The sequence below is a fragment of the Pseudophryne corroboree genome, unplaced genomic scaffold (genome assembly GCF_028390025.1).
Source record: "Pseudophryne corroboree isolate aPseCor3 unplaced genomic scaffold, aPseCor3.hap2 scaffold_464, whole genome shotgun sequence".
Classification (NCBI taxonomy): Eukaryota; Metazoa; Chordata; class Amphibia; order Anura; family Myobatrachidae; genus Pseudophryne; species Pseudophryne corroboree.
The window spans coordinates 399,062-417,361 of NW_026970078.1; the positions used below are offsets into that span (position 1 = coordinate 399,062).

At 47.3% G+C, this 18,300-nt stretch overlaps 18 non-coding genes and 4 pseudogenes across 18 annotated transcripts; 7 read left to right on the forward strand and 15 right to left on the reverse strand.

Moving 5' to 3' along the window:
* Positions 1-9: 9 nt before the first annotated feature.
* On the reverse strand, positions 10-145 carry LOC135027542 (U1 spliceosomal RNA; annotated as a pseudogene).
* Positions 146-297: 152 nt separating this feature from the next.
* Positions 298-461, reverse strand: LOC135027368 (U1 spliceosomal RNA). Its single transcript, XR_010223852.1, has one exon. It is a non-coding gene; the product is annotated as a U1 spliceosomal RNA (small nuclear RNA).
* A 674-nt stretch (positions 462-1,135) lies between these two features.
* LOC135027417 (U1 spliceosomal RNA) lies at positions 1,136-1,298 on the reverse strand. The gene has a single exon (XR_010223898.1). It is a non-coding gene; the product is annotated as a U1 spliceosomal RNA (small nuclear RNA).
* Positions 1,299-1,450: 152 nt separating this feature from the next.
* LOC135027574 (U1 spliceosomal RNA) lies at positions 1,451-1,614 on the reverse strand. Its single transcript, XR_010223992.1, has one exon. It is a non-coding gene; the product is annotated as a U1 spliceosomal RNA (small nuclear RNA).
* Positions 1,615-2,288: 674 nt separating this feature from the next.
* On the reverse strand, positions 2,289-2,451 carry LOC135027392 (U1 spliceosomal RNA). Its single transcript, XR_010223874.1, has one exon. It is a non-coding gene; the product is annotated as a U1 spliceosomal RNA (small nuclear RNA).
* Positions 2,452-2,603: 152 nt separating this feature from the next.
* Positions 2,604-2,767, reverse strand: LOC135027339 (U1 spliceosomal RNA). The gene has a single exon (XR_010223823.1). It is a non-coding gene; the product is annotated as a U1 spliceosomal RNA (small nuclear RNA).
* A 698-nt stretch (positions 2,768-3,465) lies between these two features.
* Positions 3,466-3,601, reverse strand: LOC135027496 (U1 spliceosomal RNA; annotated as a pseudogene).
* Positions 3,602-3,753: 152 nt separating this feature from the next.
* LOC135027424 (U1 spliceosomal RNA) lies at positions 3,754-3,917 on the reverse strand. Its single transcript, XR_010223905.1, has one exon. It is a non-coding gene; the product is annotated as a U1 spliceosomal RNA (small nuclear RNA).
* Positions 3,918-5,128: 1,211 nt separating this feature from the next.
* Positions 5,129-5,270, reverse strand: LOC135027469 (U1 spliceosomal RNA; annotated as a pseudogene).
* Positions 5,271-5,422: 152 nt separating this feature from the next.
* On the reverse strand, positions 5,423-5,586 carry LOC135027280 (U1 spliceosomal RNA). The gene has a single exon (XR_010223768.1). It is a non-coding gene; the product is annotated as a U1 spliceosomal RNA (small nuclear RNA).
* A 615-nt stretch (positions 5,587-6,201) lies between these two features.
* Positions 6,202-6,364, reverse strand: LOC135027459 (U1 spliceosomal RNA). The gene has a single exon (XR_010223931.1). It is a non-coding gene; the product is annotated as a U1 spliceosomal RNA (small nuclear RNA).
* A 152-nt stretch (positions 6,365-6,516) lies between these two features.
* Positions 6,517-6,680, reverse strand: LOC135027460 (U1 spliceosomal RNA). Its single transcript, XR_010223932.1, has one exon. It is a non-coding gene; the product is annotated as a U1 spliceosomal RNA (small nuclear RNA).
* Positions 6,681-7,351: 671 nt separating this feature from the next.
* Positions 7,352-7,514, reverse strand: LOC135027508 (U1 spliceosomal RNA). Its single transcript, XR_010223954.1, has one exon. It is a non-coding gene; the product is annotated as a U1 spliceosomal RNA (small nuclear RNA).
* A 152-nt stretch (positions 7,515-7,666) lies between these two features.
* On the reverse strand, positions 7,667-7,830 carry LOC135027326 (U1 spliceosomal RNA). The gene has a single exon (XR_010223811.1). It is a non-coding gene; the product is annotated as a U1 spliceosomal RNA (small nuclear RNA).
* A 671-nt stretch (positions 7,831-8,501) lies between these two features.
* Positions 8,502-8,664, reverse strand: LOC135027500 (U1 spliceosomal RNA). The gene has a single exon (XR_010223948.1). It is a non-coding gene; the product is annotated as a U1 spliceosomal RNA (small nuclear RNA).
* A 144-nt stretch (positions 8,665-8,808) lies between these two features.
* LOC135027596 (U5 spliceosomal RNA) lies at positions 8,809-8,924 on the forward strand. Its single transcript, XR_010224013.1, has one exon. It is a non-coding gene; the product is annotated as a U5 spliceosomal RNA (small nuclear RNA).
* A 270-nt stretch (positions 8,925-9,194) lies between these two features.
* On the forward strand, positions 9,195-9,310 carry LOC135027575 (U5 spliceosomal RNA). The gene has a single exon (XR_010223993.1). It is a non-coding gene; the product is annotated as a U5 spliceosomal RNA (small nuclear RNA).
* Positions 9,311-9,596: 286 nt separating this feature from the next.
* LOC135027590 (U5 spliceosomal RNA) lies at positions 9,597-9,712 on the forward strand. The gene has a single exon (XR_010224007.1). It is a non-coding gene; the product is annotated as a U5 spliceosomal RNA (small nuclear RNA).
* Positions 9,713-9,990: 278 nt separating this feature from the next.
* On the forward strand, positions 9,991-10,106 carry LOC135027604 (U5 spliceosomal RNA). Its single transcript, XR_010224020.1, has one exon. It is a non-coding gene; the product is annotated as a U5 spliceosomal RNA (small nuclear RNA).
* A 275-nt stretch (positions 10,107-10,381) lies between these two features.
* On the forward strand, positions 10,382-10,497 carry LOC135027612 (U5 spliceosomal RNA). The gene has a single exon (XR_010224028.1). It is a non-coding gene; the product is annotated as a U5 spliceosomal RNA (small nuclear RNA).
* Positions 10,498-17,781: 7,284 nt separating this feature from the next.
* Positions 17,782-17,945, forward strand: LOC135027622 (U1 spliceosomal RNA). Its single transcript, XR_010224038.1, has one exon. It is a non-coding gene; the product is annotated as a U1 spliceosomal RNA (small nuclear RNA).
* A 152-nt stretch (positions 17,946-18,097) lies between these two features.
* On the forward strand, positions 18,098-18,239 carry LOC135027534 (U1 spliceosomal RNA; annotated as a pseudogene).
* Positions 18,240-18,300: the final 61 nt, after the last annotated feature.

Consider the following 18,300-nt stretch of genomic DNA (forward strand, 5'->3'; position numbering starts at 1 on the left):
CCGACGAGGGGAAACACAAATTATGCAGTCAAGTTTCCCACATTTGTGTAAATCGCAGGAGCAGCACACCCAGAGTGCAATGGTTGAGCCTTGCCCTGGGAGAAGCACCTTCATGATCATAGTATCTCACCTGGCAGGTAAGTAGGAGTTGGGCTAGAGCTGGGGAGGGTCGCTGCTCGGGTTCCCCCCTGTGAAGTGAAGGAGATCCAACTGAGGCAGCACCAGGGAACTCTCGAAAGAAGAACAAGGCTAGAGGAAGATCTGAGACAAAGAAATCTGACTTTTACCAGAGCTGACCAGAGGAAAGCACAAACACAGTCTCCCACTACCACAAATAATGCAGTCAAGTTTCCCACATTTGGGGAAATCACAGGGGTCAGCATACCCAAAATGCAATGAATGAACCTCACCCTGGGAGAAAAATCTTCATGACCATGGTATCTCCTATGCAAAATAAGTATGATTTGGAATAGGGCTGGGGAGGGCCGCTGCTCATGCACATCTCTGTCAAGTAAAGGAGATTCAACTGAGGCAGCACAAGGGAACTCTCATCTTGGGACAACAACTGCAGGGAGAACATATATTTTCAGATGAACATGGGAGGGCAGAAGACTGCCTAATACTGAAGCACCCCCAAACAACAAACCAAATGCAACAACTAATGCAAGCATTCCTGGGGGAAGGCCTGCCGCAGATGGATTTGCATATGGTGATGTCATCCAAGCAGTGGGTCAAAGTTGGCTTCAACCCTCGTCTGCATATGAAAAGAGAAAAGGGGCGTGCAGGGCATGGTGGCCTTTTGGGGCGCTTGGCTGACCCCTAGTTTGCATTAAACACCTCCACCCTCCTTTGGTGTGGGGCTCATGTTGGCTATGCCCCAGCCCCTGAAGCATTCAAGCTGATTTCTTGCAGCAGCTGGGCACTGTAACAGCTCCAGAGCTGCTCTGTAAGGCAAGTAAAAGGGTGTGGGCCATGCAGCACTACCTGTAGTTCGCATTGTGCGTTGGAAGGCACAAAGTAAGCAGACAGGAGGAGAAGTCAGGATAGTGCGCAAGGGCATAGAAGGGAGCGGCTCAAGAAAAGAGAAGTGGAAACAGACAGCAAACTAGGCTGGAGAGAGACCTGAGACAAAGAGATCTGAATTATACGAGAGCCGACCAGGGGAAACACAAATTATACAGTCAAGTTTCCCACATTTGGGGAAATCGCAGGAGCAGCACACCCAGAGTGCAATGGGTGAGCCTTGCCCTGGGAGAAGCACCTTCATGATCATAGTATCTCACCTGGCAGGTAAGTAGGAGTTGGGCTAGAGCTGGGGAGGGTCGCTGCTCGGGTACCCCCCTGTAAAGTGAAGGAGATCCAACTAAGGCAGCACAAGGGAACTCTCGAAAGAAGAACAAGGCTAGAGGAAAATCTGAGACAAAGAAATCTGACTTTTACCAGAGCTGACCAGAGGAAAGCACAAACACAGTCCCCCACTACCACAAATAATGCAGTTGAGTTTCCCACATTTGGGGAAATCACAGGGGTCAGCATACCCAAAATGCAATGAATGAACCTCACCCTGGGAGAAAAATCTTCATGACCATGGTATCTCCTATGCAAAATAAGTATGATTTGGAATAGGGCTGGGGAGGGCCGCTGCTCATGCACATCTCTGTCAAGTAAAGGAGATTTAACTGAGGCAGCACAAGGGAACTCTCATCTGGGGACAACAACTGCAGGGAGAACACATATTTTCAGATGAACATGGGAGGGCAGAAGGCTGCCTAATACTGAAGCACCCCCAAACAACAAACCAAATGCAACAACTAGTGCAAGCATTCCTGGGGGAAGTTCTGCAGAAGACGGATTTGCATACGGTGATGTCATCCAAGCAGTGGGTCAAAGTTGGCTTCAACCCTCATCTGCATATGAAAAGAGAAAAGGGGCGTGCAGGGCATGGCGGCCTTTTGCGGTGCTTGGATGACCCCTAGTTCGCATTAAACACCTCCACCCTCCTTTGGTGTGGGGCTCATGTTGGCCATGCCCCATCCCCTGAAGCATTCAAGCTGATTTCTTGCAGCAGCTGGGCACTGTAACAGCTCCAGAGCTGCTCTGTAAGGCAAGTAAAAGGGTGTGGGCCCTGCAGCACTACCTGTAGTTTGCATTGTGCATTGGAAGGCACAAAGTAAGCAGACGGGAGGAGAAGTCAGGATAGTGCACAAGGGTATAGAAGGGAGCGGCTGAAGAAAAGAGAAGTGGAAACAGACAGCAAACTAGGCTGGAGAGAGACCTGAGACAAAGAGATCTGAATTATACGAGAGCCGACCAAGGGAAACACAAATTATGCAGTCAAGTTTCCCACATTTGGGGAAATTGCAGGGGCAGCACACCCAGAGTGCAATGGGTGAGCCTTGCCCTGGGAGAAGCACCTTCATGATCATAGTATCTCACCTGGCAGGTAAGTAGGAGTTGGGCTAGAGCTGGGGAGGGTCGCTGTTCGGGCACCCCCCTGTCAAGTGAAAGAGATCCAACTGAGGCAGCACAAGGGAACTCTCGAAAGAAGAACAAGGCTAGAGGAAGAGCTGAGACAAAGAAATCTGACTTTTTCCAGAGCTGGCCAGAGGAAAGCACAAACACAGTCCCCCACTACCACAAATAATGCGGTCGAGTTTCCCACATTTGGGGAAATCACAGGGGTCAGCATACCCAGAATGCAATGAATGAACCTCACCCTGGGAGAACAATCTTCATGACCATGGTATCGCCTATGCAAAATAAGTATGATTTGGGATAGGGCTGGGGAGGGCCGCTGCTCAGGCACATCTCTGTCAAGTAAAGGAGATTCAACTGAGGCAGCACAAGGGAACTCTCATCTGGGGACAACAACTGCAGGGAGAACACATATTTTCAGATGAACATGTGAGGGCAGACGGCTGCCTAAAACTGAAGCACCCCCAAACAACAAACCAAATGCAACAACTAGTGCAAGCATTCCTGGGGGAAGGCCTGCAGCAGATGGATTTGCATATGGTGATGTCATCCAAGCAGTGGGTCAAAGTTGGCTTCAACCCTCGTCTGCATATGAAAAGAGAAAAGGGGCGTGCAGGGCATGGCGGCCTTTTGCAGCGCTTGGATGACCCCTAGTTTGCATTACACACCTCCTCCCTCCTTCGGTGTGGTGCTCATGTTGGCTATGCCCCAGCCCCTGAAGCATTCAAGCTGATTTCTTGCAGCAGCTGGGCACTGTAACTGCTCCAGAGCTACTCTGTAAGGCAAGTAAAAGGGTGTGGGCCCTGCAGCACTACCTGTAGTTCGCATTGTGCGTTGGAAGGCACGAAGAAAGCAGACGGGAGAAGTCAGGATAGTGCGCAAGGGCATAGAAGGGAGCGGCTCAAGAAAAGAGAAGTGGAAACAGACAGCAAACTAGGCTGGAGAGAGACCTGAGACAAAGAGATCTGAATTATACGAGAGCCGACGAGGGGAAACACAAATTATGCAGTCAAGTTTCCCACATTTGGGGAAATCGCAGGAGCAGCACACCCAGAGTGCAATGGTTGAGCCTTGCCCTGGGAGAAGCACCTTCATGATCATAGTATCTCACCTGGCAGGTAAGTAGGAGTTGGGCTAGAGCTGGGGAGGGTCGCTGCTCGGGTTCCCCCCTGTGAAGTGAAGGAGATCCAACTGAAGCAGCACAAGGGAACTCTCGAAAGAAGAACAAGGCTAGAGGAAGATCTGAGACAAAGAAATCTGACTTTTACCAGAGCTGACCAGAGGAAAGCACAAACACAGTCCCCCACTACCACAAATAATGCAGTCGAGTTTCCCACATTTGGGAAAATCACAGGGGTCAGCATACCCAGAATGCAATGAATGAACCTCACCCTGGGAGAACAATCTTCATGACCATGGTATCTCCTATGCAAAATAAGTATGATTTGGGATAGGGCTGGTGAGGGCCGCTGCTCAGGCACATCTCTGTCAAGTAAAGGAGATTCAACTGAGGCAGCACAAGGGAACTCTCATCTGGGGACAACAACTGCAGGGAGACCACATCTTTTCAGATGAACATGGGAGGGCGGAAGGCTGCCTAATACTGAAGCACCATCAAATATCAAACCATGGCCCTCATTCCGAGTTGATCGCTCGCAAGGCGATTTTAGCAGAGTTACACACGCTAAGCCGCCGCCTACTGGGAGTGAATCTTAGCTTCTTAAAATTGCGACCGATGTATTCGCAATATTGCGATTACAAACTACTTAGCAGATTCAGAGTAGCTTCAGACTTACTCGGCATCTGCGATGAGTTCAGTGCTTGTCGTTCCTGGTTTGACGTCACAAACACTCCCAGAGTTCGCCCAGACACTCCCCCGTTTCTCCGGCCACTCCTGCGTTTTTTCCGGAAACTGTAGCGTTTTTTCCCACACGCCCATAAAACGGCCTGTTTCCGCCCAGTAACACCTATTTCCTGTCAATCACATTACGATCGCCGGAGCGAAGAAAAAGCCGTGAGTAAAAATACTTTCCTCATTGTAAAATTACTTGGCGCAGTCGCAGTGCGAATATTGCGCATGCGTACTAAGCAGAATTTCACTGCGATGCGATGAAATTTACAGATCGAACGACTCGGAATGAGGGCCCATATGCAACAACTAGTACAAGCACTCCTGGGGGAAGGTCTGCAGCAGACGGATTTGCATACGGTGAGGTTATCCAAGCAGTGGGCCAAAGTTGACTGGAACCCTCATCTGCATATGAAAAGAGAAAAGGGGCATGCAGGGCATGGCGGCCTTTTGCAGTGCTTGGATGACCCCTAGTTCGCATTAAACACCCCCACCCTCCTTTGGTGTGGGGCTCATGTTGGCCATGCCCCATCCCCTGATGCATTCAAGCTGATTTCTTGCAGCAGCTGGGCACTGTAACAGCTCCAGAGCTGTTCTGTAAGGCAAGTAAAAGGGTGTGGGCCCTGCAGCACTACCTGTAGTTCGCATTGTGCGTTGGAAGGCACAAAGTAAGCAGACGGGAGAAGTCAGGATAATGCGCAAGGGCATAGAAGGGAGTGGCTCAAGAAAAGAGAAGTGGAAACAGGCAGCAAACTAGGCTGGAGAGAGACCTGAGACAAAGAGATCTAAATTATACGAGAGCCGACCAGGGGAAACACAAATTATGCAGTCAAGTGTCCCACATTTGGGGAAATCGCAGGAGCAGCACACCCAGAGTGCAATGGGTGAGCCTTGCCCTGGGAGAAGCACCTTCATGATCATAGTATCTCACCTGGCAGGTAAGTAGGAGTTGGGCTAGAGCTGGGGAGGGTTGCTGCTCGGGTACCCCCCTGTCAAGTGAAGGAGATCCAACTGAGGCAGCACAAGGGAACTCTCGAAAGAAGAACAAGGCTAGAGGAAAATCTGAGACAAAGAAATCTGACTTTTACCAGAGCTGACCAGAGGAAAGCACAAACACAGTCCCCCACTACCACAAATAATGCAGTCGAGTTTCCCACATTTGGGGAAATCACAGGGGTCAGCATACCCAAAATGCAATGAATGAACCTCACCCTCGGAGAACAATCTTCATGACCATGGTATCTCCTATGCAAAATAAGTATGATTTGGGATAGGGCTGGGGAGGGCCGCTGCTCAGGCACATCTCTGTCAAGTAAAGGAGATTCAACTGAGGCAGCACAAGGGAACTCCCATCTGGGGACAACAACTGCAGGGAGAACACATATTTTCAGATGAACATGAGAAGGCAGAAGGCTGCCTAATACTGAAGCACCCCCAAACAACAAACCAAATGCAACAACTAGTACAAGCATTCCTGGGGGAAGTTCTGCAGAAGACGGATTTGCATACGGTGATGTCATCCAAGCAGTGGGCCAAAGTTGGCTGGAACCCTCATCTGCATATGAAAAGAGAAAAGGGGTATGCAGGGCATGGCGGCCTTTTGCGGCGCTTGGATGACCCTTAGTTCGCATTAAACACCCCCACCCTCCTTCGGTGTGGGGCTCATGTTGGCTATGCCCCAGCCCCTGAAGCATTCAAGCTGATTTCTTGCAGCAGCTGGGCACTGTAACAGCTCCAGAGCTGCTCTGTACGGCAAGTAAAAGGGTGTGGGCCCTGCAGCACTACCTGTAGTTTGCATTGTGCATTGGAAGGCACTTAAGAATAGAGAAGTGGAAACAGACAGCAAACTAGGCTGGAGAGAGACCTGAGACAAGGATATCTGAATTATACGAGAGCCGACCAGGGGAAACACAAATTATGCAGTCAAGTTTCCCACATTTGGGGAAATCGCAGGAGCAGCACACCCAGAGTGCAATGGGTGAGCCTTGCCCTGGGAGAAGCACCTACGTGATCATAGTATCTCACCTGGCAGGTAAGTAGGAGTTGGGCTAGAGCTGGGGAGGGTCGCTGCTCGGGTACCCCCCTGTCAAGTGAAGGAGATCCAACTGAGGCAGCACAAGGGAATTCTCGAAAGAAGAACAAGGCTAGAGGAAGATCTGAGACAAAGAAATCTGACTTTTACCTGAGCTGACCAGAGGAAAACACAAACACAGTCCCCCACTACCACAAATAATGCTGTCGAGTTTCACACATTTGGGGAAATCACAGGGGTCAGCATACCCAGAATGCAATGAATGAACCTCACATTGGGAGAATAATCTTCATGACCATGGTATCTCCTATGCAAAATAAGTATGATTTGGGATAGGGCTGGGGAGGGCCGCTGCTCAGGCACATCTCTGTCAAGTAAAGGAGATTCAACTGAGGCAGCATAAGGGAACTCTCATCTGGGGACAACAACTGCAGGGAGAACACATATTTTCAGATGAACATGGGAGGGCAGAAGGCTGCCTAATACTGAAGCACCCCCAAACAACAAACCAAATGCCACAACTAGTGCAAGCATTCCTGGGGGAAGGCCTGCAGCAGATGGATTTGCATATGGTGATGTCATCCAAGCAGTGGGTCAAAGTTGGCTTCAACCCTCGTCTGCATATGAAAAGAGAAAAGGGGCGTGCAGGGCATGGCGGCCTTTTGCGGCGCTTGGATGACCCCTAGTTCGCATTAAACACCTCCACCCTCCTTTGGTGTGGGGCTCATGTTGGCTATGCCCCAGCCCCTGAAGCATTCAAGCTGATTTCTTGCAGTAGCTGGGCACTGTAACAGCTCCAGAGCTGCTCTGTACGGCAAGTAAAAGGGTGTGGGCCCTGCAGCACTACCTGTAGTTTGCATTGTGCATTGGAAGGCACAAAGTAAGCAGACGGGAGAAGTAAGGATAGTGCGCAAGGCCATAGAATGGAGCGGCTTAAGAAAAGAGAAGTGGAAACAGACAGCAAACTAGGCTGGAGAGAGACCTGAGACAAAGAGATCTGAATTATACGAGAGCCGACCAGGGGAAACACAAATTATGCAGTCAAGTTTCCCACATTTGGGGAAATCGCAGGGGCAGCACATCCAGAGTGCAATGGGTGAGCCTTGCCCTGGGAGAAGCACCTTCATGATTATAGTATCTCACCTGGCAGGTAAGTAGAAGTTGGGCTAGAGCTGGGGAGGGTCGCTGCTCGGGCACCCCCCTGTCAAGTGAAGGAGATCCAACTGAGGCAGCACAAGGGAACTCTCGAAAGAAGAACAAGGCTAGAGGAAGAACTGAGACAAAGAAATCTGACTTTTACCAGAGCTGACCAGAGGAAAGCACAAACACAGTCCCCCACTACCACAAATAATGCAGTCGAGTTTCCCACATTTGGGGAAATCACAGGGGTCAGCATACCCAGAATGCAATGAATGAACCTCACCCTGGGAGAACAATCTTCATGACCATGGTATCGCCTATGCAAAATAAGTATGATTTGGGATAGGGCTGGGGAGGGCCGCTGCTCAGGCACATCTCTGTCAAGTAAAGGAGATTCAACTGAGGCAGCACAAGGGAACTCTCATCTGGGGACAACAACTGCAGGGAGAACACATATTTTCAGATGAACATGGGAGGGCAGAAGGCTGCCTAATACTGAAGCACCCCCAAACAACAAACCAAATGCAACAACTAGTGCAAGCATTCCTGGGGGAAGGCCTGCAGCAGATGGATTTGCATATGGTGATGTCATCCAAACAGTGGGTCAAAGTTGGCTTCAACCCTCGTCTGCATATGAAAAGAGACAAGGGGCGTGCAGGGCATGGCGGCCTTTTGCGGCGCTTGGATGACCCCTAGTTCGCATTACACACCTCCACCCTCCTTCGGTGTGGGGCTCATGTTGGCTATTCCCCAGCCCATGAAGCATTCAAGCTGATTTCTTGCAGCAGCTGGGCACTGTAACTGCTCCAGAGACGCTCTGTAAGGCAAGTAAAAGGGTGTGGGTCCTGCAGCACTACCTGTAGTTTGCATTGTGCGTTGGAAGGCACGAAGTAAGCAGACGGGAGAAGTCAGGATAGTGCGCAAGGGCATAGAAGGGAGCGGCTCAAGAAAAGAGAAGTAGAAACAGACAGCAAACTAGGCTTGAGAGAGACCTGAGACAAAGAGATCTGAATTATACGAGAGCCGACCAGGGGAAACACAAATTATGCAGTCAAGTTTCCCTCATTTGGGGAAATCGCAGAAGCAGCACACCCAGAGTGCAATGGGTGAGCCTTGCCCTGGGAGAAGCACCTTCATGATCATAGTATCTCACCTGGCAGGTAAGTAGGAGTTGGGCTAGAGCTGGGGAGGGTCGCTGCTCGAGCATCCCCCTGTCAAGTAAAGGAGATTCAACTGAGGCAGCACAAGGGAACTCTCATCTGGGGACAACAACTGCAGGGAGAACACATATTTTCAGATAAAAATCTTGGTCATGCTCTGGTTTCTCTTCAGAACGAACAAATCTTTCGCCTTTTACTAAAGATTTCTGTGGAGAGGAGCAAAACCGAGTTTTATCTCAATTTTTGCATGCCCCATCTTTTTGGGGTTTCTTTTATCGGTTTAAAGATAGAATGAGTGTGCTTTAATGTAAGCTCATTTGCATAGAAATGACAGTAAATGTTTGTTTCTTTTCAAACAGAACTTTCTTGACCATGCTACTTGCTTGAAAGATCTGGGAGCACATGGAATACAGTACAAACCATGCTTATAGCAAGGAGAAGACAGGTGAGAAATCTGCTTTCTTTCAAATTGGGCGCTCACTTTGATCTGAATGAGGACTGCTGGCACGGCACTCAGGCGACAGGTGGAATCTTGGTCATGCTCTGGTTTCTCTTCAGAACGAACAAATCTTTCGCCTTTTACTAAAGATTTCCGTGGAGAGGAGCAAAACTGAGTTTTATCTCAATTTTTGCATGCCCCATATTATTGGGGTTTCTTTTATCGGATTAAAGACAGAACGAGTGTGCTTTCTTGTTAGCTTTAATGTAAGTTTATTTGCATAACAATGACAATAAATGTCTGTTTCTTTTCAAGCAGAACTTTCTTGACCATACTAATTGCTTGAAAGATCTGGGAGCACATGGAAAAGAGTACAAACCATGCTTATAGCAAGGGGAAGCCTGGTGAGAAATCTGCTTTCTTTCTTTCAAATTGGGTGCTCACTTTGAGCTGAATGAGGACTGCTGGCATGGCACTCAGGCGACAGGTGGAATCTTGGTCATGCTCTGGTTTCTCTTCAGAACGAACAAATCTTTCGCCTTTTACTAAAGATTTCCGTGGAGAGGAGCAAAACTGAGTTTTATCTCAATTTTTGCATGCCCCGTCTTATTGGGGTTTCTTTTATCAGTTTAAAGATAGAACGAGTGTGCTTTAATGTAAACTCATTTGCGTAGAAATGACAGTAAATGTTTGTTTCTTTTCAAACAGAACTTTCTTGACTATACTAATTGCTTGAAAGATCTGGGAGCACATGGAAAAGAGTACAAACCATGTTTATAGCAAGGGGAAGCCTGGTGAGAAATCTGCTTTCTTTCTTTCTTTCAAATTGGGTGCTCACTTTGAGCTGAATGAGGACTGCTGGCATGGCACTCAGGCGACAGGTAGAATCTTGGTCATGCTGTGGTTTCTCTTCAGAACGAACAAATCTTTCGCCTTTTACTAAAGATTTCCGTGGAGAGGAGCAAAACTGAGTTTTATCTCAATTTTTGCATGCCCCATCTTATTGGGGTTTTATTTTATTGGTTTAAAGATAGAACGAGTGTGCTTTAATGTAAGCTCATTTGCATAGAAATGACAGTAAATGTTTGTTTCTTTTCAAACAGAACTTTCTTGACCACACTAATTGTTTGAAAGATCTGGGAGCACATGGAAAAGAGTACAAACCATGTTTATAGCAAGGGGAAGCCTGGTGAGAAATCTGCTTTCTTTCATTCAAATTGGGTGCTCACTTTGAGCTGAATGAGAACTGCTGGCATGGCACTCAGGCGACAGGTGGAATCTTGGTCATGCTCTGGTTTCTCTTCAGAACTAACAAATATTTCGCCTTTTATTAAAGATTTCCGTGGAGAGGAGCAAAACTGAGTTTTATCTCAATTTTTGCATGCCCCATATTATTGGGGTTTCTTTTATCAGTTTAAAGACAGAACGAGTGTGCTTTCTTGTTAGCTTTAATGTAAGTTTATTTGCATAACAATGACAGTAAATGTTTGTTTCTTTTCAAACAGAACTTTCTTGACCATGCTACTTGCTTGAAAGATCTGGGAGCACATGGAAAACAGTACAAACCATGCAGTATCACAAGAGCCTTTATTTGATCTTTCATGAAGATAGAGCAGAATTGAGGACACGTCAACAATTTCTGCCGAAGGTGGTTCATCTTTCCACATGGTGCCTTTGGCCACTGACACCTTCGTTGAGTCAAAGTCTCTGGCTGTGGTCAGAACTTTGAAAATTTATGTCACCAGAACGGTTCAGATTAGGAAAACAGAGGCTCTGTTTGTCCTGTATGCTCCCAACAGGATTGGGTGTCCTGCTTCCATGCAGACCATTATGCGCTGGATCTGTGGTAAGATTCAGCATGCTCATTCCACGGCAGGATTGCCGTTACTGAATTAGGTGAAGACCCATTCTACTAGAAAGGTGGGTTCATCCTGGGCAGCTGGTCGGGGAGTCTCGGCATTGCAACTTTGCCGAGCAGCTATTTAGTAAACACTTTTGCTAAGTTTTACAAGTTTGATACCTTGGCTGATGATAACCTCAAGTTAGGTCATTCGGTGCTGCAGAGTCGTACGCACTCTCCCACCCGTTCAAGAGCTTTGGTATAACCCCATGGTTCTTAATGTGACCCCAGCATCCTCTAGGTCGTATGAGAAAATAGGATTTTAATACCTACCGGTAAATCCTTTTCTCTTAGTACGTAGAGGATGCTGGGCACCCGTCCCAGTCCATACTGTGTCTGCAGTTATTACTTGTGGTTATACACATGCTGTGTTACGGTTCTGGTCAGCTTTTTGCTGCAATTGTTCATGCCGTTGGCTTGTGTTCTGTTGAATGCCACGTTCTGCGGCATGCTTAAGGTGTGAGCTGGTAAGATGCTCACCTTAGTTTAACAATAAATCCTTTCCTCGAAATGTCCGTCTCCCTGGGCACAGTTCCTATAACTGGAGTCTGGAGGAGGGGCATAGAGGGAGGAGCCAGTTCACACCCTTTGAAAGTCTTAAAGTGCCCATGTCTCTTGCGGATCCCGTCTATACCCCATGGTTCTTAATGTGACCCCAGCATCCTCTACGGACTAAGAGAAAAGGATGCCCTTGTGTACTATCCTGACTTCTCCTCCCGTCTGCTTACTTTGTGCCTTCCAACGCACAATGCGAACTACAGGTGGTGCTGCAGGGCCCACACCATTTTACTTGCCTTACAGAGCAGCTCTGGAGCTGTTACAGTGCCCAGCTGCTGCAAGAAATCAGCATGAATGCTTCAGGGGATGGGGCATGGCCAACATGAGCCCCACACCAAAGGAGGGTGGGGGTGTTTAATGCGAACTAGGGGTCATCCAAGCACTGCAAAAGGCCGCCATGCCCTGCACGCCCCTTTTCTCTTTTCATATGCAGATGAGGGTTCCAGCCAACTTTGGCCCACTGCTTGGATGACATCACCGTATGCAAATCCGTCTGCTGCAGACCTTCCCCCAGGAATGCTTGTACTAGTTGTTGGATATGGTTTGATATTTGATGGTGCTTCAGTATTAGGCAGCCTTCCGCCCTCCCATGTTCATCTGAAAAGACGTGGTCTCCCTGCAGTTGTTGTCCCCAGACGAGAGTTCCCTTGTGCTTCCTCAGTTGAATCTCCTTAACTTGACGGGGGAGGGGCTGCCCGAGCTGCCACCCTCCCCAGCCCTATCCCAACTCATACTTATTTTACATATTAGATCTCTTGATCATGAAGATTGTTCTCACAGGGTGAGGTTCATCCATTATATTTTAAAATAGGAAGGTACAAATTACATATTTGAATTGCATCTATGTGCTGGATTCAAATGTCCCCCCCCCCCCTTCCTTTCTCAATTGTGCCCGTCAGCAGCTATTCTAAGGTTGCTGCCAATGGGTGTGACACATTAATTTCTTCTGTGGGGTACACTGGACTCCACAAGGATTCACATTGGGGTGTAGAGTAGGATCTTGATCTGAGGCACCAACCGGCTCAAAGCTTTTGACTGTTCCCAAGAAGCTCAGTGCATTCTCCTCTATAACCCCGCTTCCATGAACAGGGAGCTCAGTTTGTAGTTGGTGACTTCAGTAGCAGGCCAATTAACAGGGGCCTGCCTCAGGCAGCCTATTCTTAGCTATTCATTTTGACAAGAAAAGAAGAACTTGTTTTATGAGAATCTACAAGGGCTGCAGCAGGCTAGGTCTAATAGACATCTTTACTGCAGCTTCATCACTCCCAGCGGCGCTGTATACTCCCGTGCCCTGGTTGCTGGGTCACTGCAGCGGAGGCTCCGGTTTCATCCTAAGGTCAGTCACACACACACCACCCTTCCGGATCACGATGCCGCTGATGAAGGGGAGCGAGGCCGTAGGGGGTGGGCCGTGTGCGCACTGCGGTGGACACTGATTACTGGGCAGCCGCTCCACTAGCCACCAGGTACAGTTAAGGAGCACAGGTCTGGGGGTTTTTCTCCTATATTAACCCAATTTTGTACTGCCCGCAGCGCATTGTGATAGGTAATAGGGCCTGATTCAGGTTGGATTGCAATCACAATAAGCGATCCAACTGCAAAAATTGCTAAGAGCATACGCATGTGCCTGCATTTTCTGCGGCACCCCGCAGAGAATGTGATCGCCTCTGCCTGTCAATCGGGGCGGGGAAGGGGGGGAGAGGTGGGTCAGCAACACTCCATTTCCAAGTCAGGGATGGAGCGGTGCGGGGGCAAGGCTTCAAAATGGGGTCTGCAACGGAGGAGACACAGGGGGCGTGGTCACAGCGGCTGTATGACATCACATTCAGCCGCTGTGATCACAAAAATGGTGGCGGCTTCCTGCGCGCACATACAGTCTGCACCAGCAGGAGGCTACACCATTTTTTATGATCACGCTGAACTGCAGTGCGACTGCAATTACAGCATGGTCAAGAAGGGAGGCGTCATGCTGGGTGGCCATGCCCTGTCACTGTGCAGGAGCCAGCACCGCTCACACACTAGTCCCCTGGTGCAGCCCCCAACCCCCGGGACACCCGGAGCAACAAAATGTAGATTCAGGCCACCAGGCCACGCCCCTACCTATGAAACCATGCCTCCTTTTTACCATTGCGCTGCTTATCTGCGCGCACTGCATTACAATCTCCCTCGCCACCTCTCTGGGTGTCACCAGTGATAGTGACACCTCTGCCATGCTTGTAGCAGCTGGTCCTAAGATCTACGCCTCAAACCCTGAGTGTTTGCCCTTGTGACTTGTTGATCATCATAGCGAAGCAGATGCTTACAGAAAACTGCAGGGGTTTAGATTGAAAATAAAAAAATTGATGGGTATAAGGTAGAGAGGAGCGGGTTCGGTTCTCCGAGAACCGAATTCCCCACGAACTCCACGTGGTTTACACTGGTCCGAGGCAGGCTCGGTTGTTCCCGCCTGACTCGGAAAACCTGAACAAGGGAAAATGTCATCATCCTGCTGTCAGAATCTCGCGAGATTCGGATTCCATATAAAGAGCTGCGCGTTGCTGCCATTTTTACTCGTGCATTGAAGAGAGAGCGGAGAGGACGTGGCTATGTTCTCTCAGTGGAAATCTCAATATCAGTGCTCAGTATCAGTGGTTACTTATTGCTGCTCAGTAATACTAGTAGTGTGTCTCTCCTGCTCAGTGTCAGTTCTCAGTAGTATCCTCATCAGTGCTCAGTATCACTGCTCATTGTCTTGTGCTGCATTGTGGTGCTCAGCATACTACAGTACATTACTAATAGTCCAGTGCTGCATCTTGCTGCTCAGTGTCAGTTCTAGTATCCTCATCAGTGCTCACTATCACTGCTCATTGCATTGTGGTGTTCTGTATACTACAATAACATAGTAATATAGTAACATGGGCCCTCATTCCGAATTGTTCGCTCGCAAGGCGAATGTAGCAGAGTTACACACGCTAAGCCGCCGACTACTGGGAGTGAATCTTAGCTTCTTAAAATTGCGACCGACGTACGCGCAATATTGCGATTACAAACGAGTTAGCAGTTTCTGAGTAGCTCCAGACTTACTCTGCCTGTGCGATCATTTCAGTGCTTGTCGTTCCTGGTTGACGTCACAAACACACCCAGCGTTCGCCCAGGCACTCCCACCGTTTCACCGGCCACTCCTGCGTTTTTTCCGGAAACGGTAGCGTTTTCAGCCACACGCCCCTGAAACGCCGTGTTTCCGCCCAGTAACACCCATTTCCTGTCAATCACATTACGATCGCCGGAGCGAAGAAAAAGCCGTGAGTAAAAATACTTTCATCATAGTAAAGTTACTTGGCGCAGTCGCAGTGCGAACATTGCGCATGCGTACTAAGCGGATTTTCACTGCGATGCGATGAAAAATACCGAGCGAACAACTCGGAATGAGGGCCATAGTTTTTGAGGTTGAATAGAGGCAAATTGCCCATCGTGTTCAACCTGTTTTAAGTTGTGATGATTCTACATACTTGCTGAATAATGTTTTATGACTAGTTAGCTACTATAACTCATGTTACCCCCGGATTAACCATGTTGATATTTTAAGTATTATAACCTTGGATAGCTTTTTCATTCAGAAATGTATCCATTCCTTTTTTAAATCCAATTACAGAGTCCGCCATTACCACCTTCCCTGGCAGGGAATTCCACATCCTGATTGCCCTAACAGTGAAGAAACCTTTCCTCCATTGCGTTCTGAACTTTCCTCCAGTCGCAGCGAGTGACCACGTGTTCTTTTAATAAATAATTCCTCTGATAACTCTTTGTTATGTATCTTTACATATTTGAAGATATTAATAATATCTCCTCTTAGGCACCTCTTTTCTAGTGTATAAATATTCAGCCTAGTAAGTCTTTCCTTATAGTCCAGTACTTTTAGGCCTTTAATCAATTTAGTCTTCAGGATCTCTTACACTTCCATGAGCAGCAGAGTAGTGCAATGGAAGCATGCTGGGCCCATAACCCAGAGGTTGATTGATCGAAACTATCCTCTGCTATGTGCATTTTTTTTTTTATAATTAAAGTAATCAAAAACTGGGATTGATATTTTGGCTCTTTTATTTTTACTTAAAGTACAATAACTTTTATCATTTTAATTTGTTTTAATAGTATATTGACAGCATTGTTTTCTTTAAAAAATCCACTTAATTTTCTTTACCCTATTACTGAAATGGTAATTGACAAAAACAAACTACATTGTCACCAGAAGAGCAATGCAAAATGTACAAGTGATATATGAAAATCATCTTCCATCTTGAATTTCAATGATGCATTGGGACAACAATTTGTGAGAAACATCTTCACCCATAAAGAAAGATTTTCTTAATTCCTTACCTGTGTGCTGATTAGATATCACCTTGTTTTCACATTAAACAGACTTCCCCATGAGGAAGCAGCAAGGATGCAGTGACGTTTCCTGGTGTCAACCTGTATTATTTCAGTAGACATTGAAATGAGGATGCATCTTTGATGCCTTTCCAATGAAGCAAGTTTATTTCAGTAATAGGTGAAAAACCATTCCTACAAAGGTGTTAATCAGAGACTTGGCTTTGTGGACACTTTTCAGAGAGCAAATTTGTTAGCATAAACATAAAATCAGAAAATGAAGAGCTGTTTAATCACTCAATTGGACTTTTCTGCCAGCATATTTTTTTTTCTCTGCAACCCACTGCTAAATTGTGCTTCCTAACTGTTTTTTTATAAAATCACTTAATCAAATCTAACTCTGATTACATCAGAGAAGGCCAGGTACCCTACACCATAAGGGTTTTTTTTGAAATTTTGACTTGTCTACTTAAAGATCACCAAAATCTGATTACAAGGTCAATTACATCCCTGGGTGGGATTGAACCACCAACCTTTTGGTTAATAGCCAAACATGCTAACCGATTGCGCCACAGAGACACCTTGCAAAAGTCAATACTGACAAAGGCTAATAATCATTCATCTAGAACGTTTCCTAGAAAAACTTTAAAAAGTCAATAATCTGGAGAATTTTTGTAAGAAACACATTGGTACTTTCCCATGATGAGTGAGTGCTTCAGGATTTCTTGCACTTACATGGGCTATTAACCAAAAGGTTGGTGGTTCAATCCCACCCAGGGATGTAATTGACCTTGTCATCAGATTTTGGTGATCTTTAAGTAGACAAGTCAAAATTTCAAACCCCCTCTTATGGTGTAGGGTACCTGGCCTTCTCTGACGTAATCAGAGTTAGATTTAATTAAGTGATTTTATAAAAAACAGCTAGGAAGCACAATTTAGCAGTGGGTTGCAGAGAAAAAAATAACATTTTAAACCTACCGGTATTTTTTTTTTTCTCGTAGTCCGTAGAGGACGATGGGGACTCCGTAAGGACCATGGGGGATAGACGGGCTCCGCAGCAGACATGGGCACTTTAAGAAAGACTTTAGATCTGGGTGTGCACTGGCTCCTCCCTCTATGCCCCTCCTCCATACCTCAGTTAGAGAAACTGTGCCCAGAGGAGACGGACAGTACGAGGAAAGGATTTTTGTTAATCCAAGGTCAAGATTCATACCAGCCACACCAATCACACCGTATAACTTGTGATATACTACCCAGTTAACAGTATGAAAACAACATAGCATCAGTCCAAGACCGATGAAAACTAACATATAACCCTTATGTAAGCAATAACTATATACAAGTCTTGCAGAAGTAGACCGCACTTGGGACGGGCACCCAGCATCCTCTACGGACTACGAGAAAAAGATTTACCGGTAGGTTTAAAATCTTATTTTCTCTTACGTCCTAGAGGATGCTGGGGACTCCGTAAGGACCATGGGGATTATACCAAAGCTCCCAAACGGGCAGGAGAGTGCGGATGACTCTGCAGCACCGATTGAGCAAACAGGAGGTCCTCCTCAGCCAGGGTATCAAACTTATAGAACTTTGCAAAGGTGTTTGAACCAACTTTGACCCACTGCTTGGATGACATCACCATATGCAAATCCATCTGCGGCAGGCCTTCCCCCAGGAATGCTTGCACTAGTTGTTGCATTTGGTTTGTTGTTTGGGGGTGCTTCAGTATTAGGCAGCCTTCTGCCCTCCCATGTTCATCTGAAAATATGTGTTCTCCCTGCAGTTGTTGTCCCCAGATGAGAGTTCCCTTGTGCTGCCTCAGTTGAATCTCCTTTACTTGACAGAGATGTGCCTGAGCAGCGGCCCTCCCCAGCCCTATCCCAAATCATACTTATTTTGCATAGGAGATACCATGGTCATGAAGATTGTTCTCCCAGGGTTAGGTTCATTCATTGCATTCTGGGTATGCTGACCCCTGTGATTTCCCCAAATGTGGGAAACTCAACTGCATTATTTGTGGTAGTGGGGGACTGTGTTTGTGCTTTCCTCTGGTCAGCTCTGGTAAAAGTCAGATTTCTTTGTCTCAGATCTTCCTCTAGCCTTGTTCTTCTTTCGAGAGTTCCCTTGTGCTGCCTCAGTTGGATCTCCTTCACTTGACATGGGGGTGCCCGAGCAGCGACCCTCCCCAGCTCTAGCCCAACTCCTACTTACCTGCCAGGTGAGATACTATGATCATGAAGATGCTTCTCCCAGGGCAAGGCTCACCCATTGCACTCTGGGTCTGCTGCCCCTGTGATTTCCCCAAATGTGGGAAACTTGACTGCATAATTTGTGTTTCCCCTGGTCGGCTCTCATATAATTCAGATCTCTTTGTCTCAGGTCGCTCTCCAGCCTAGTTTGCTGTCT